Here is an 18,510-nt window from a genome sequence, read left to right on the forward strand (position 1 = left end):
GAAATATAAAAAGGAAGCAGATAAACAGAAAGTAGTTTGTCAAAAAGTAATATGTATTGAGATATGTAAGTGCTTGAACTCAATTACACCAGATACCGCTGTTTCTCGCTGTTTCTCAGGGGTTAACTTCCAGCTGTCTTTCGATTCCCTGTGATGTTTGTTTTTCCCTGTCGATGCTTGAAGCTTATGCATATTTACATCCTTGCCCTGAATAAGAAAACTTTCAGTGTGGTTTCTGGTCTGCTCTCCCCCACCCTCTCCTCCCCGCACATTGCGGTTGTCTGGTGCTTGAAGACTGAAGTGTTATGTACATTTTTGGCAGGCACAGGAAGGGAAAGTAGATCATTGCTCCTTTTTTTTTTTTTATAAACTGACTTTCCTAATATGTTTTCCTAGTTTATTTAAAATGTATTATTTTAAAATGGACAATTTCGTGGGTTTTTTTTTTTTTTTGCATATTCGCAAAGTTGTGCAACCATCGCCAGGATCTAACTCCAGAGTATTTTCATTGCCCCCCAAAAGAAACCTCAGCTCCATGGGTGATCGGTCCTCACCTCCCCTGCTCAGCGCCCGGCGTCACTCATTGGCTGTCTGACTCTGTGGATGTTCCTGGTCTGGACATTTCCTATAAACGGAATCATAGAAGATTTGTTTCCTTAGGTTAGGTCCTTCCACTTAACAGACTGTTTTCCAGGTTCGTCTGTGTTATAGCATATATCAGTGTTTTGTTTCTTTTTATTTCCTAATACCTTGTAGCTTCTTTCTGGATTAATTTCCCTTCCTTCTCTCCCAAGAGGTCTTGCCAAGAGGCATAAATCTGTGGCACGCATTTTCCTTAGACCCACTGGACGTCATAAATACCTTCATTTCAGTGTAATACCGGCTAATTGGAAATGTTTAGGTTCAAAGTTCCTTAACTTCAGTGCTTCGAAGACGTCTCTTCACTTCTATCAAGCATCCTGGCGTCAGTCCGCTGCTTGTTCCAGTGAAGGTCATCGGTCCCGTTTCCTCCGCGTGCACTTAAAGTGCGTGCGTCAGAGCGCAAGCAGCTCTGACATTTCTAAGTTGCATTACGCTATCTCTCCAGTTACGTTTTATGGTCTTAGCGCTAGATGAGACCCTTTAATCTAAATATTCTATATTCTTCTAATCATGAAAATTATTTATTCAATGGTTTTCTCACTATTTTTTCTCCTGTGGACCCCCCTGTTCTGCAGGTAACGATAGTTTTACTTGTTTCTCCTACCTCTTCACTTTTCTTTCCGTTTTTCCTGACCCTCTCTTGGAGAGGGCCTTGACTTGATCTTTCCACCCATTAAATCTTTATTCAGCGGAATCCATTCTGATATTTAATCTACCTGTGGACTCCTGGGCTTGGGAAATTGTATTTTCCTGTACAGAGTATTTCTAACAGCTTTCCCTTTATTGACACTGTTCCTCTTGCAGGCATCCAATCACCTCCTCTGTGTCAGGGCTATTACATCTGCTCACTTGAAACGACTGCTCTGTCTTTCCTAGAACTTTTGCTTTCCCCAGAACTATTGTTCTGTTACTTTTCTCTGTGAGTTCATCTTTCCTTCTCTTACTCCCCACTGCATTGACTCCCAGTGTTTGCCCTGGGGAAGGGAAGAAGAGCTCGCTAGTGCTCCCCAGGTTAGTTTAGGTTCAGTGGGTGGGGCTGCCCTTGGAGGTGAATGGGCCCTTTGTCTTTGCCCTCTTGTTCAGCCACTTCTGTTTCTCCCACTTCAGATGTTGCCAGTGCCCCGGGGAGTCTCGTGGCACTTCTGTCCCAGGAAAGGTGGTGGCCGGAGAAGGTGCCCCTACACCTACCCGCCTGCCTGGCTCTCTGCTGGGCTTCCTGGTGGCACTGGTGCTGCCCTCATGTCCCCTTTCCAGCACCACCTTTACTAGGTGCTGAGCTAATGTTGCTGCCCGGAATGACCACCCTGAGCAAATACAAGGGACGGAAAGGGGACATTAGGAAAGAGGGGTTCCAGCGTCCAGGCCACACTCCTCTCATGTTACTCGCAGCTCCGTGCTGCTGCAGCCTCAGTCGCTCCATCTCTTCCTCGGTCTCTCAGTCCAGGATCAGATTCCGGGGCGGAAGGGTCGGCGTCCCAGGCCACTTTGCTGTTTTGCAATCTTAACGCTTGATCATCTGTCTTCCCAAATAGGCGAGCAACATTGATTTAATCTCAACCACAGCTTTTCCCACATGATCGGTAGAACATCCAGAGTGAAATGTGCAAGCCGTTGGACTTCATGTGAACTTTAATAGCTTTCATGTACTGAAAGAGACCATTTCAAAACTTAGTCAGTGGTGTGATGAGTAGTTCATCTCGGTGGAAGCCCAGGCACTGAGATCAAGCAGTTACTCTGCTGTCCTGTCCGGATTCAGGTGGCTGGGGGTTTGGTGCTCGACTTCTAAATATGGAAAATGGGAACACGCTTGTGAGGGCATCTGTCTGTGCGGTTGCCAGCCCCGATTACAAAGACAATCCATTAATAAAACGACTAGAGAGGACAGTTTTTGGTGGACGAGAGCAGATTTGAATCATTTCTTCATTCACGAAGTATTTATTGAGCACCTATGCTGTGCTAGACTCTATGCTAAGACCTTCATAAGATGTTCTTTTATGGGAGAGATAACCAGAGTTTTAAAGCATAATCTGGTCATGCGTTTCGTGACAATGAACATATAGTCTAAAGAAAGAATCCATCGTCTTCTTGTTCTATTAAAGTTCTGGTTGTTATAAAATTTTATATGGACTACGTTGTCCATTAAAACTTTGTTCAATGATACTTTGATGGTTCAGGAAATATTGTATCAGAGGAATGGTTGTGTCCTTAGACTGTTCCTTTGGATTTCAGCATAGAGAAGGTCAGCATCCTGGCAGACACGGAGCTGAAAGCAAAGAATCAGTGGACGGACTCTTAGGCAAAAACTGGGGCAGGCGCTGTGACCCAGACACAGCACAAAACAAAAATCTGGAGAGCTGGTTAAAATACAGAGTCTGTGATCCATCTAAGAGATCATGAACTAGTGTCTCTGGAGTTGGTGGTCTCGACACCTGAAACATTTAGGGCTGTGGCTATGTGTGGGTCTCCTCTGTGATCCTAGGAAAGGCCATGTAGGAGCCATCATGTGGGAAGAAGGAAGAGAGGGCCCTGAGGGACAGTCGGCATTGAAGGGGTGCAGGAGCTGAGTCACTAAGTCCTGAGAAATGAGATTGTGTATCAAGATAAATGCATGAGATGGTAGAATCATTCCCAGGACGGGTTGTGAAAAGGAAGCCAAAAGCTGTAAGGTATGGAACAAGTGAAGCAAGTTGCAATCCAGAACTCCAGGTCATGGTGGAGCGTAATCAGCACCTGTGTCTGTTGTTGTGACATGCAGATCCCTGCAAGATCCCCTTGAGGGATGGACAGATTATTTTGCAGAGTCCTAAGGGGAAGGTGACATGCTCATTTCTCTATTCAGTTATTAATTTACTTTTTTAATCCACAGTTAGATGTGGCACATTCATTACTCAACAAATATGGAGGTCTCCTCTGTATCAGGCATTGATTGGGTGAAGGGTGAGATTGGAGAGGTAGCGGAGACCAGACTGTCCAGGGCCAGGTGGAGTTTCTTTCGTCTTTGTCCTAAAAGCAAATGAAAGCCATTGAGCCAGTCTAAGAAGAGATGTAACACAATCAGATCTCAGGCCAACGACCACTCTGCCACAGTGTGGAGGATAGATCGGAAGGCATGACTGCAGGCAAATAAGCCAGACGGGGGACTCTCACGGCTTCCAGATGCGAGGTAAGAGTTTGACTGGGGTGGTGCAGAAAATGGACAGATGTGAGAGATAGTTAAGTGGTAAAACTGCATTGGATGGACACAATGCCAGATTGGATATGGGAGGGGTCGTGGGAGACAGAGGTGGCAGGAATCACTGCTGAATTTCAAGTTTGGCCATGGATGATGGCTCCTCACTGAGAAAGGAGAACTGGGGCAGTTCGGCTGGGATGCTCATAGCCAAGCCACGTCCTCTGGCCACTTGTGGTCCCCTGCTGCCCCTCATAAACCACTCCGGTTACCTCCATGTGCTTCTCATGGGCTACCTTGGCGACCTCCACAGAGCACTGACTCATTGCTCAGCACCCTGCTCTAGAGCAAATTTGTTCTCAACTAGCTGATAAGCAGTATGGGAAGGCCATTAGGTGAAACAACTGGGAAGGGACAGGAAAGTGCAAGCCCTACCTCAGTGACAGGCGGGAAGGAAAGAACCTGGATGGTTCAGTCTTGGAAATTCTTCAATACGGCTACTAAGCCACTAGCATCCTTTTCTGGCTCGTGTAAGCCCTTCACCCCACATTTCTCAGAGCTGCCCAATAATCACTGCTTCTTCTGACTGTCCTCCAGCTTTTTCCAACTCTGCTGGAGCTTAGGAACGGAAACATGTAGAAAAGGCAGGCAGAAGCCATTATCTGGCCAGACAACGCTATTTATTGAACTCATTTGCACAAAACATTCTACCTGGTTTTTGAAGAGACAAAAAAGGGATGGCTGTGGGAAAAGAAAAAGGAGAAGCAAAGCATCTAGATAGTTCACAGACTGTACAGTCAACTCTTCCAAAATGCCGGGAGGCGTGGTGGCTCGTCAGGAGACCCCACGGAGGAGAGCAGGAGCTCCGCAGAGGCAGACATCTGTTTTGGAAGGAGATGCGTGGAGCTATCAGGGAGTGTTGAGGCTGGGATTTACAGACTCCAGCCACTTTTTCACTGGACAGGACCATTAGAACGCCCCACGGGGCAAGCACGCTGCTGATGCCAATGACAACAGTGATAAACCTATCTTCCTGGGAAACATACCCTTTGTAAGTGATTTTAGAGAAAATGGAATTAATTCTTTCTGTCTAGTGGGCGAGACGGTCACATAAAAGCTATTCATGTGGAAAACAATGTTCAGAGAACGTTACAGGGTAAATTAAGGATGGAAGTACTTTCCCCCACTTGGATACTCAGAAGTATGGGGCGTAGAGCTGCCAGATTTTCTCATAACCTCATGAAACTGTGTGGGAAGCACTGTGGGAAACTGAGGCAGGGGCTTGAACTATCCTTTCCGGGCTACCTGCTGTTCACCTGAGTCAGGACTACAGGAGCTTCCCTGACAGTAAAGAAATAGATACAAGTGTTCATCAAGAGTGGCCGCACAGCCAGTGGAGGACAGAGCCCTGGCCCCGAAAGCGTCCTGTTGGATTCCACAGTGGATGACATTGGCTTGTCTATTCTTCTCGGTTCCCTTCCCGTCCCTTTGCCCTTTTTTTTTTTTTCTTGTATAGACCTACACAGCCTGAACTTCAGGAGCTGCACAGGGAAGTTCCCCCAGCGGCCACCTCCCCAAGGCATCAGACACCCAGAGCCATGGTTCTGGTCCCTGGACCCGCAGCCTCTCCATCACTTGCCTCTTGCTGGACATGCGCATTCTCAGGCCCCACCGCAGAACTCTGTCTATGAAAACAGCAATCCGTGTTGTAATGGGCCCTCCAGAAGGAAACCAGGGACTTAGAGGGACTCCCTGGGCCCCCTTAAAGGGACTTAGGGGACCCTTAGCTAGGGCACCCCCAAGAAGGACTCCAGAGTAATTCAAAGAAGTGACCAAGAACTTTCCAGGGCTCAGCTCTCCATGGGTGGCAGATCATTTCCTGGGGGACTGCAAAGGGGTCGGGGTTCTGTTGCTTCTGCGTGAATGGAGGCCACACCTGCCATCTGCCCTGCCATGCTGGAAACCCCCCCAGCCAGCCTGTGCTCTCTCCGGGGTTATAACACAGGCCAGCTGGTCTGCCCTCACCACCACGGGGCAGGACATAGCCCACCCGGGGCTGTTCTGTCCCTGCTCCAGTCCTTCTTCCTGCAGGGCAGCTCCTCCCAGCTGAAGCCCTGGGAGCAGGACTCGGGATCTGGAGGCACTGTGGTCCCACACCTGGGGGAGGTGTTTTCTTGCTGAGAAGCAGCTGAGGAGCCAAAGGTGATGAGCCAGAGGAAAGAGTCCAAGTGCCTTCTTTCATCCAGAAGGGATTAGCCAAAAAACAGATGTGCATGCCACACAGACACCAGCAACAGCATGGGGACGGCCACGGGCAGGGGGGTGGGGTAGGAGGAGATGGACAGCGGAGGAGGAAATGGGGGCAGAAAGAGGCCTTGCTCGGAGTGATGAGGGCACGATGCAGCGTGCAGATGAGGTTGTACTGAGTTGTATATTTAAAACCTACGTGATTTTGCAAACCGTGACCCCAATAAATTCAATGTAAAAAAAGGACAGAAGAAAAGGGTCCAACTGTCCGCTGGCCCAGAGGAGAGGGGCAGATGCCGGTGTCCGTGGCAGCTGAGAGCAGAGAGTGCAGACGCCTGGGATGAGCCCTGCGGCCTAGAATCATCTGGATGAAAGGACAAATGTCAGAGCCTTTCCGAGGGCTTTTCAGAGCTCCTCGGCGGGCTGATTGTGATGTCGCTGACCCCCGGACCTCGATCCGGAAACCACGGCTGACTCTGAAAAGGAGAGAATGGATGCTGAGGATTTGCGCAATGTCTTTCCGAACGGCTTGGAGTCACTGTACCTCTCTCCCCCACGCTGACGCTTCCAGTGATTATGCCCCATCTCTTGTCCTTCCTCCTTTGTACGCCTCCCCCTTTGTTTATGCACTGTGACCCTAGACGTGATGGGTGTCTCTCAGGGGCGTGGCCAGGTCTGTATCTGCCACATGGGAAGCCATACTTTAAGCTGCCTGGGGCTATGCTTCCCAGGGTGGGGTGCAGGGGTGAGGGTCAGGGTCAGAGCTCAGTCAATGGCAGAGGGCCCACTGGTCCTGCACTCACTCCTAGCATCTGCTCACACATTGATTGAAGACACTTCCTTGGATTCTTAAAATAGGGATTTCCAGTTTTATGTCTGTAGGCTCTCATTGGGTCAGCACATATTTACATACACTTCCTACATCCTAAACATCTATGTCGTCACATAATAAAATCCAATACTTACCCTGTAGCACCTTACCCTCTCACATACTTTTACCCACCCAAAACTCTCAAATTTAATAGGAAAATCATTCAACAAGATTTACATGTTGTGGGCTATGAGGCAAGCCCTACTTATGGTTGAACTTCTAGCATCTAATGCAAAATGGGCTTACAAGAAATGTCCTCTGAATGAGTGAATAAACAACGGGGGACTTGGAGAGGAAGAAGACTGTCCTAAGAGTTCATCATTCGGTGGGGAAGTGAGCATGCAGGCAAGACCTCGGAACACCATTCTGGGAGCCTTCTGGTTCACCTGACACTGTCTGGCCCCCCAATCCCAGCCCCCACCCCAGCCACACCGGCTTCCCAGTGTGTGCGAAGGATGTGGGTGTGGGAGGTGCATCGCCCATCCACCAGCTCAGTCCACTCATGTCCCTGCAGGTGTGCTTTGGAATGAGCTCATTCTGCGGGGTTCTCAACAGCAGGAGTGTGGACATTTTGAATTGGATCTTTTTTTTGTTCTTCCGTAGGGCATTTACATTGTAGGATACATAGCAACGTTCCTGTCCTATACCTGCTTGAGGTCAGGAAGAGTCCTCCTCCGGTTGTGACAAGCAAATATGTCTGCAGACATGACCCAGTGTCCCCTGGAAGGCAAAATTGCCCTCCTCTGAGAACTTCTATGGTACGCACATTAGACATTCCTTCTTCAAAGTGCACTGCAGATGCTGACCAAGAGCTTGTACAAGGGCTTGAGGATGAGCCTATGCTTTTGTCTCAGGGATACTGGCTCTTCCCAAGTTCTCCGGCCAGTATGGGAGGTGGGGCTTCTCGCTTGGTGAAAATATGCATGTTCTTCTTGCACCTTCTCAAAAAGTGACAACTTGGCCTCCTCGTATCTGTTTTTAAAGCAAACGATTCTCACTCTAACCAATAATTCCATATTTTTGCTTTCACTCAAGTTCTTTCTGGGACCTAGCCTGTCCCCAATCCCAGCCCGGCTGTCCTTCCACCTGCCACTCGCCACCTCTTTGTCCTGCCCCTTGGGAGCTGGATCCTCTTTCTAGTATCATCCCAGCTGCGTTCCTGGCTTGAGGGCAAGATTCGCTGACCACCCGGCAGCCTCTCCCCTGATACCCCCCAGCACCAAACATCATGATGGTCTGGAAGTTCCAACAAACCAGGGAGCAGGAATGGCACCATTTCCTTCATGCATGGGAAGTGTAATAAAAAATTCCACAATTAGCCCTGGCTGGCGTAGCTCAGTAGATTGAGCGTGGGCTGTGAACCAAAGTGTTGCAGGTTCGATTCCCAGTCAGGGTACGTGCCTGGGCTGCAGGCCATGACCCCCAGCAACCGTGAATTGATGCTTCTCTCTCCCTCTCTCTCCCTCCCTTCCCTCTCTAAAAAAATAAATAAATAAAATCTTTTAAAAAGAATTCCACAATCACTACAATTTATTTACATGGTATCAGGTTACCCTGTGCATTAGGATTCTCCAGAGAAACAGCCAATAGGATGTGTGTATGTTATCCACACATCTCTGTGAATGTATGTAAGTATGTATGCATGTATGTATGCATGTATCTGTCTATCCATCTATCTATCAATCATCTATTTATCTATTTATTGCATGGAATAGGCTTACGCTATTGCTGAAGGTGAGAAGTCCCAAGATCTGAAGGCAATGAACTAAAGACTCAGGAGACCAGTAATGTACATTTCAATTCGAGTCTGAGTCCAAAGACAGGAAAAGACCAATCCGTGTCCCCGCTCCAAGACAGGCAGACAGAGCAGTTTTCCCTTACTCATCCCCTGTGTTTGGTTCAGGCCTTCACCTGATTGGATGAGGCCCCCCCACGCCCTAAGGAGGGCAATCTGCCTTCCTCAGTCTACTGATTCAAATGTTAATCTCATCCAGAAACACCCAAATACATGTACCCAAATAATGTTTAACCAAATATCTGGGCACAAGGCAGCCCAGTCAAGTTGACCCATAAAGTTAACCGTCACACCTGACCTCCTGAGAGTGCCCCCCACCCTTCCCTTGGATCAGTTTGGTTCTAGGTAATCTCCCTGCTCATGGCGCAAGTGGCTGTCAGTAGCTGTGGCCTCATCAAGTCGTGCCTTCTCAGCAGGCCCAGCAGAAAGAATTTCCCTTCCCCAAGGAGCCAGATTTGGGGCCAGTACCACAGAACCCAGGTGGACGGAGTGGGGAGAGGGGTCAATAAGAGGCAGGAAAGACCCCCCAATGTCCACATGAGCATTAAAAGGGACCAAGGTGGTGGCCTTTCAAAGGTCAGGCCTGAGAGGAGTCTGCCCAATGCTGTGCGCCCTCATGCCGAGCTCACCTGAGCCCCAGCAGGCTCCCGGCTGGGCATCTCAGTGCACGCCGCTCACCTGGCTCCTGACTGTCGGTTGCCAGGGTCCTCAGGTGCCCTTTTATCGTTTTCTTTCCAACTCTGGATCCAGAAGCCACCCCCCCCCCCACTCCTGCAACATCCCTTGTATTTTTTTTTTTTAATTTATTTTTTAGAGAGGGAAGGGAGGGAAAAAGAGAGAGAGAGAGAGAGAAACATCAATGTGCAGTTGCTGGGGGCTGTGGCCTGCAACCCAGGCATGTACTCTGACTGGGAATCGAACCTGCGACACTTTGGTTCGCAGCCGGCACTCAATCCACTGAGCTATGCCAGCCAGGGCCCTTGTATTTTTCATATACTGTCCCCAACCTATGTGCCAGAGTGCTAAATGCAGCCACCTAACCCAATGCTGACACTGCAGAGTGTATGAAATCTGACGGTAGCCAAATGTCCTCCTCGGGTTCGCTAAATGCCGCCACACCTCTTCACAGAGAGAAAACAAGAGCAAGGCAGAGACTTGGAGAGGCGAGTCCCGCCCCACCCCCGGCTCCTTGGGTCCAGTGTGGGCACATCCCTGCCTCTGGAGGGCCATAATGGGAAGTGTTGTCTCCGTGGCCGTGACCTTCCATTATTTTTAAGTAGCTGTAGCCCAACAAAAGACAAATGAAAACTCTCTCTGCTTGACATTGAAAAAATTACTGGCATGTCATATGGTAATTCATTAAAGAATTCTCATTCATCAAAACAATTCATTTTTGTTTGAAGAGGCTGAATAAGCAGTTTCTTGCTGATTTCACTGTCGGCCTCTCTGGCCACATGTGGCTCCAGCTCATTTGCAGTAAGTTAATTCCTAAATAGTAAGAGCTTTGGGGGGGGGGGCATATGGGGAATATTTTAAATCAAATTGGGCTATTTTTACTGAGATACCTTTGTATAAATTCATTTCTGCCTTTTACATTCTTTTTACAATTCTAATAGCCAGGACTTGAATTTAATCACTTTTTTAAAAAACGAACAGGAACACACCAAGTAGATGCTTTGTTTTTTTTTTCGGAAATTGAAATAATACCCAGTTGATTTGAGTTCACTGCTGAACCGAGCATAGGGAAATATTTTTTAATAATAATATCCCCAATTATGGGAAACGGTTGTTTCTTAGAATCCTGAGCCCAAATTAGGCTTTGTAAATGGTGTGTGTTGCAAAACCCTTCATGATAAAGTGCATTAGTTCATTCCCTGTGCTAGCTCTGCTCACGCACCACAGAAAGATAGCTGCTGGATTTCCCCAAAACTTTTTCTCAAAAATCTTTGGTCGGGAGTATTTCCCAACATCTAATTTGCATTATTCATCTAAAAGACTTTTGTCTTTTTAAGGACTCCGGTTTTTTTCTTTATTTAACCCTTTTGGCTCATTTTCCTGTAAGCCCAATTTCCTCTCCTCACACCTCTTTGTCTTCCCGTATCCTTGTTTCTTCAGCCCTTCTCCACAGAACGGGGTTTGTAAGCTCAAAATACTAACAACTAAGGTCACAGGTACTTTAAAAGGGTAAGTTGACAACAATAAAAGGGGAACCCAAAGCCCTGGCTGGCATAGCTCAGTGGATTGAGCTCGGGCTGTGAACCAAAGTGTCGCAGGCTCGATTCCCAGACAGGGTACATGCCTGGGTTGCAGGCCATGGCCCCCAGCAACTGCACATTGATGTTTCTCTCTCTATCTCCCTCCCTTCCCTCTCTAAAAATAAATAAATAAAATATTTTTTTAAAAAAGGGGAACCCAAGACACGCTGACTAAGGAGAAAGCTGCCACCATTCAACTCCAGCTAAGAGTCCCCATGAGAAGTAATTCAGCTTAAGATTTTCCAAATCTCACACTTTCAAGAGAAGCCAGAAATCTAGACTGTAGTAGGAAATATTCTAATTTTAGATTTGGTCACTTACTTAAAAAGTTTTAAGATCATTCCTTCCCAAAGCCTTTCAGGGCTGCGTAGGTCACTAGAAAGTCTCTTACTCACAATCTAACCACGCCTGAAGCAAACTTGCTCCCATTAAATTCTAATATGTTTGCCCCTCCCCCACTCCCTGAGTACTCAGCACAGAGATTTGCAGAAACTTGGTAAATATCTAGGCTGGGAGAGCCCTTCTCCTCCCCCATGGTCATCTCAAGCCTTGGGACCAGAGGCCTTCCTGGGAAACAATGAGTTCCCTTGGCCTTGCACTTCGCCATGAGCCTCCAGACTTGGAATACAGGTGGCTACGATGGAGGTAGATCTACCTATTGAGCCTGGGAAAAAAAAGAGCAACTGAATTCTAGTCTCTGTCTGTTCACTTCTCCCTTATTCATTCCTTGTCACTGTCCCTTCACCTTCTATGAGTCCCACACCTCTGCTGCCACTACCGTCACCAGGCAAGGCTGGGGGTAGGCTCACCCCGGTTACACACACATCCACACACATGCACACACACACACCTCCATGCACGTCCACACACACCACATTCTCCTGCCATTTCTGACTTGTTTTCTTCTTCCCACCTGCTCTTGGTGCTCATGTACTTGATTTTACCAAAAATGTGGCGTGTCTGAGATTCCCAATGCTGCCAAAGGACTAAAGAAGTGGTAGGGACTTCATGATCTCAATACCCTCATTAGTCCGCAAGTTTGGATAATTGAGAGCTAACTTTATCGTAATAATTGCATCTTGGATCAGCACATTACTTAAGTTTTTAAATAATTTTATTTTAATAATTGTTCAAGTACAATTTTCTATCTTTTACTCCCATCCCAGCCCACCCACCCAGCCCTTCCTGGCTCTCTCCCATTTCCACCCACCCCTAGTTTTTGTCCATGTGTCCTTTATATTTGTTCCTGTAAACCCCTCCCCTCTTCCCCTGAAATTCCCTCCCCTCTCCCCACTGCACACTGTCAGCCTGTTCTCTATTTCACTATCTTTGACTATATTTTGCTTGTTTCTTTGTTTTGTTGTTTAGGTTCCTGTTAAAGGTGAGATCATACGGTATTTGTCTTTCGCTGCCTGGCTTATTTCACTTAGCATAATGCTTTCCAGCTCCATCCATGCTGTTGCAAAGGGTAGGAGCCCCTTCCTTCTTTCTGCTGCATAGAATTCCATTGTGTAAATCTGCCATAGTTTTTTGATCCATTCATTTACTGATGGGCACCTAGGTTGCTTCCAACACTTGGCTATTGTAAATTGTGACATTACTTAAGTTTTTTTTAAAATATTTTATTTATTTATTTTTAGAGAGGGAAGGGCGGGGAGGGAGAGAGAGAGACAGACAGAGAGAGAGAGAGAGAGAAACATCAATGTGCGGTTGCTGGGGGTTATGGCCTGCAACCCAGGAATGTACCCTGGCTGGGAATCGAACCTGGGACACTTTGGTTCCCAGCCCGCGCTACATTACTTAAGTTTTTAAAAGCATTTGTACACTTATCATTTCATGTACATGTATCATTTCATTACAAATTAGCCCTGTGGCTCCTGTAGTGACAGAACATCGTCCATCCGTAACCAGTCAGGAATCTCCTGTCTCAGAGGCCCAGAGACTTGCCTGGTGCTGGGCACCAGACGTGGGAGGGCGTCCAGGGAAATTCTGATGTCAAATATTAGAAGACGATGTCCATTGATGCATACCTTCACTGAATTGTACCTCTTTTCCCGTGATTTCACTCCTTTTAACAAAAGTAATCCATTACCAGTGGCATCCGCACATACAATTAAATGTCTATAGTATGGTTGACTATGGTGTTCCAACGTTGCATCTGGTAGATCTGACCGTCGTATTCAGGATGCTACTCAGCCAGTTAGTAGGAGGTCAAGGACTGGTATTTATTTCCTGAGTAGGATGGTTGCCTTATTTTTTTCTAATTAGATTAGTCCAAGTGATACAGGAAGAAGGGTAAATGTGATGTTTTCAGGCAGTAAGCCTCTCTGTATATACCTCGCTTAAATTTTTAAAAGCGCCACCCAGATAACTTTGCTGATTTATGATCTAGCAAGATCTTCTTTTGAGAAGCTACATCAATTATTATAAAACCCCGGAAAACCCAACTGGATATAACTTTAAAAAAACACATTATCTCCTCCAATGGCCACAGTTGGAACAATCGGAGCAACAAAACAAATAAAGTAGTATTGGATGATAAGACAAAGTATACAGTAAATATCCACGAGCCCATACTGTTATAAATAAATGATTGATCAAGTAAACAAATGAAGGAAAACAGACAAATCTGCTGTGCCGATGAATTCTAAATGTTTTATGTAACTCCTCACTCCTCAAGTTTGGCTGCCCATAGTGATGCCCTTCTACAGAGGATGGTATGCGAGGTATGTGATGGTATGCGATGGTAATAAACTGACAGTGGGGAGGTTGGACAAACACTACCCAGGCCAGTGGTCCAGTGACCGGTATCAATAGGGAAGCCATGTGGATAGTACGTACATGCCTTTGACATGATGTGACGAAAACGGCACTTTACGTCTGTTGTCTTCCTCCCCCAAAACTCAGAACCCTGGCATAAATAGAAGGAACACCTCAGAAAAACCCCTGTAGAGGAGCACCTGCAAAATACTTTGCCAGCACTTCCCCAAAATGTCAAGGTCATCAAAAACAAGGAAAGTCTGAGAAACTGGAGACATGACAACTAAATGCCACACATCCCGGGGGGATCCTGGAGGAGAAACACGACATTAGGTAAAAGTTAAGAAACCCTTAAGAATAAAAATGATAGACTTTTGTTAGAAGTAGTATGTCAATATTGCTTCATTAATTATAAAGTATGTACCATTCTAATGTAAGGTATTAAAAATGCAAAGATTAAACTGGGTGGGGGGGATATATGAAAACTCTCTGTGCTATCTTCTCGAATTTTTTCGTAATCTAAAACTTTTTAAGAAATAACTTTTTAAAAATGTATTATCCCCCTAAGAGGTAAGGCAGGTGGGACATTCCACAGCTGGCTGATTCCTGGCTCAGCCACACCCACAGCCTGGGTTCCTCCCGCCTCCCGGCTCTGCTCCGCTGCCCGGGCTGCTCCCGTTGTAAGAAGACTGCTACAGCGCCCGTGAGTGACAGGCAGACACAACGTCAGCTGACAGGAGCAAAGGGAGTGTTTTTCATTACGTTTCTTTGTAAGGGTATGGGTCCTTGCCCTAGAGGCCACCAAGAGATCTCCCCTGGAGACAATGGCCAGAAGTGGGTGACATGTCTGCTCCAGGGCCAATCTCTAAAAAGGGAACAAGAGGACCCCCAGAATCCCCATAAATCAGGACTACCCCCAAGTCTCACTGTGGCCAGCTGGGCTATTCCAGCTTCCAAGAAGCAGCCGAGTAACCGGCCACGCCGCTTTTCTTGCTTCGTGTTACATCTGCTTCCCCAGGTGGAAGACGCCATTCTGGTCCCCATTAAACTCCATCCCCGTTGTGTGTCCATTTCTCCGACCTATGCTAGTCCTTTCAAAGGTTAATCTTTAGGGATTCTATAGAAAGCAGTGGGCAGATTATATTTCTGTTTTCTCTCTCTCTTTTTTTAAGATTTTATTTATTTATTTTTAGAGAGGGAAGGGAGGGGGATAGAGAAAGAGAGAGAAACATCAATGTGCGGTTGCACAGGTCATGGCCTACAACCCAGGCATGTACCCTGACTGGGAATCGAACCTGCGACACTTTGGTTCACCTGTTTTCTTTTCAGTGGCCACAGAATGGCTTTCCCACTCATTATAACCACTCGTCTCAAACTGACTTGCCATGCTGGCTGCTTGGCTCTGTTCCCTGCGCTGGGCCCGTTTGGAGGGATGGTTTGCAATACCTTCCTGATAAACTCTGATAGGGAAGGGATAAAAAAAAGTGTCCCCTGCTTTTGATCAGAAAAAGGCAGATGACACACACGTCAGAACGTCTAAACGTCTTCCCAACGCCGCGGGCCTGTGACGCACCCGCATCCCGTCCACTTCAGTTTCTCCAACGGGAGTCAGCGCTTAGTGCAGATGCTCCATTTTCTGCTTGTAGTCACGTGATTTCTAACAGGTGATGGGATAATTTATTTGTAAATAATTACAACTGGGCCCCCCCCCCCGCCGCAGTCCTTTCCCAGATGGGAGGTGAGAGAACAGTTACTAAAATAGGTCAACTTTTTACCTATTCAAGTAAGGACAAGTGTTCACAGAAGCCTCCGTTGCCCCAAGAAAAGGCAAGAAATGAGCGAGAACAGGAGTGCGCTGAAGATGCAGATGCTACATGTGTCTGCGTCGGTGGGTGGGGGGGCCCCACGCAAGGGCAGCCACCAGGCTTTGAAGCCAGGTCACACTCCTGAGAAAGACAACTCCACTCCTAGGAGACATTGTTCAAGAGGCAAAGGGAAAAAAAGTGAAGACACTGAACATCATGTTATTTTCTAGCAACGCGTGTCAGCTGAATTCGGTGAGTGAATGTGGACCCGTGGAAATCACTGAGATCAAACGGCTGCTCCCTCCCAGCCCCCCACCCCACCTCTTACTCTTCCCATGTATCCGTCAGTGTGGACAAAAAGTAAAGAACAACGATGTGAAAAAAGAAACTAACGATGATCTAATGATCATTTCTAAGGCAATTTTTATTTTTTGTTTCCCCAAATACCTAGGGAAGCAATGGTGTGGGTATGAAGCTAAAGATGGCTCAAGAGGCTGGAGGTGGAAGTGGCGTGTGTGTGTGTGTGTGTGTGTGTGTGTGTGTGAGAGAGAGAGAAAGAGAGAGAGAGAGAGGTAGGAGAGAGAGAGAAAGACAGAGAGAGAAACTGCGGGAACAACTGTCCTAATGTGGTTTGATAGGAGAACGTTTTGAGTCAGAGGGGCCTGATCTCCACCTCATCTAGCATCCATGTAGAAATGGCAGCAGCCTGGGTCACCTCCACGAAGAGCGCAGGATGGAGACTTCAGGTTACTCAGAGAGGCGGGACATGATAGGAGCCAGCAGGGCCTGACTGCCGAGGAGAAGGTGAGACAAAGCGGACCCTGCTTGTCTCTCGGCCCCTCACAGGCGCTGTTCCTTGGGCACTCCTCAATACATTTCTTGCATATGAATTCCTGTCTTAGAACTCATTAGCTGGCCAAAAGCAGTGCCAGGATAGCAGGTCTAACTGTGCCCATCCTAAAAGGCTTTGGGAATTGGACCGTCCGTAATCTGACACCAGGCACTGAGGCAGTTGTCACAAGTTTTATCAGTGGTGGACTGGGTGTCCTCAGGTGCTTGAGTTTGTGGTGTGAGGAAGACTAGTAATTAAAAGTGCAAAGACATCAGAGAGCTCTTGCTGAGTGCCACCGATGCATTGGAGAAAGACAATGAAAGGCCGCTTGCGGAGAATCACCAATTTAAGGCAAAGAGTGGAAGTCAGAGGATGTCCTTGGTAGCGTGTGAAGGGCACACCAAACCCAGGACTTATTTATAAGGTTCATGGAGCTCCAGGCCTTGGGGCTCAGACTGAGCGACACCACCAGCTTTCTCGCTTCTCCGGTTTGCAGACTGCAGACTCTGGGACTTTTCAGTCTTCGTCAGTGTGTAAACCAATTCCTACAATGCATATCCTCCTAAATATAGCTATACACATACCTCCTATTGATTCTGTTTCTCTGGAGAAGCCTGATGAGTAGATTTTGGTACCCAGCGTGGTTCTAGAGGAACAGAATTTTAAGGATGAATTTTCTGAATTAGTTCTGTTGTTTCCAGAATTGACTCTCTTATCTGATTAGATTGAAACATGCCAGTGACTGTTTCCAATAGTAAAGAGAACACACAACTATTTATAGACACAGGCAAGGTATCTGCATTGGATGCTGCTAATTGACACTTATAAGAAGCAAGGAGCTAAGTGACTCTGTATGTGTTGCTTCTGAACATTTTTGGAAAACTAAGAATATAAGGACATTAGTTGGTAGCTCTTAATGTTGCCAAACAAGGTGGTGGAAGAAAAGGATGAGCTCAGGGACTCAAATTCCCAACTGGAGTGTCGTAGAAATGACCTGAGGGCGTCTGTGTGTGGCTGGATGGAGAGGCTTCTCTCCCGCAGCGGCAGGGTTGAAACTGCTAAAATCCAGACCTGGGACCTCTTCCTGCCATTGGCTGAATTACAACCTAAGACGAACACTCAGCCTCGCTGGGTACCTGATACTAAAGTGAAAGCACAGACTGGGGGAAATGGGATCGTGCAAGTTGGGACGGGAACGTGTGGGGAGACCTTGATGCAACCAGTGACATTGAGCCCCTCAATTCTGGGGACTCTCCTTGTGAGCCACAGCGGTCTCTTCAATCCTATAGGAAGTGTCCTTCCTGCAAGTGAGTCCTTTGACCAGAAGCGATGCTGTGTGTGATGAGAAGTAAAGAAAAAAAATGTGAAGGTTATTGGTGTCCCACGTGAGTGTTCAGCAAAGGGTGATTTTAGGAGCAAGTAGATGGGATGACCCGTTCTGTGAGTACCAGTCAGTCTCCGGCCCCAGCCACCAACTACCTCATCCAGCGAGTTCGTGAACAAGGTGGCCACAGTGGCAGGAAAGAAGGGTACACATGAGCTCAGCACGATGGACTTCCACTCACCGAGGCAGACCGGGCCATGGCCGACACTGGGTGCCTATTCTGCCCACAGCAGGACCAAGACTGAGCCCTCAATGTGGCAGCACTCTCTGGGGCGATCAGCCAGGTATCTGATGGCAGGTTTATGACATTGACTGCTCCCATGGTGGAAGAGGAGATGCTTTGTCCTTGTGGAAATAGACACTACCTTAGGATACAGGTTTGCCTGCCCTGTATGCAACGTTTCTGCCAAGACAACCATCTGCAGACGTACAGAATGCCCTATCCACCATCGTGGTGTTCTACACAGCGTCACTTCTGACCAAGGAACGTGCCTCCCAGCAGTACAAGTGTGGTTAATGGGATTCATTGGTCTCACCGTGTTCCCACCATCATAAAGCAGCTGGCTTGATAGAACAATGGACTGGCTTTTTAAAGACTCACTTATAGGACCAGCTAAGTTGCAATACCTTTCAGGTCTGGGCCAAGGTTCTCCAGAAAGCTGGCTGTGCTCTGAATCAGAATCCAGCATATGGCATTTATGCTCTCCAATAGCCAGCATCCCCAGGTCCAGGAACCAAGGGGTGGAAATG

Source organism: Phyllostomus discolor, chromosome 15, assembly GCF_004126475.2.
Source record: "Phyllostomus discolor isolate MPI-MPIP mPhyDis1 chromosome 15, mPhyDis1.pri.v3, whole genome shotgun sequence".
In the NCBI taxonomy this organism is placed as follows: Eukaryota; Metazoa; Chordata; class Mammalia; order Chiroptera; family Phyllostomidae; genus Phyllostomus; species Phyllostomus discolor.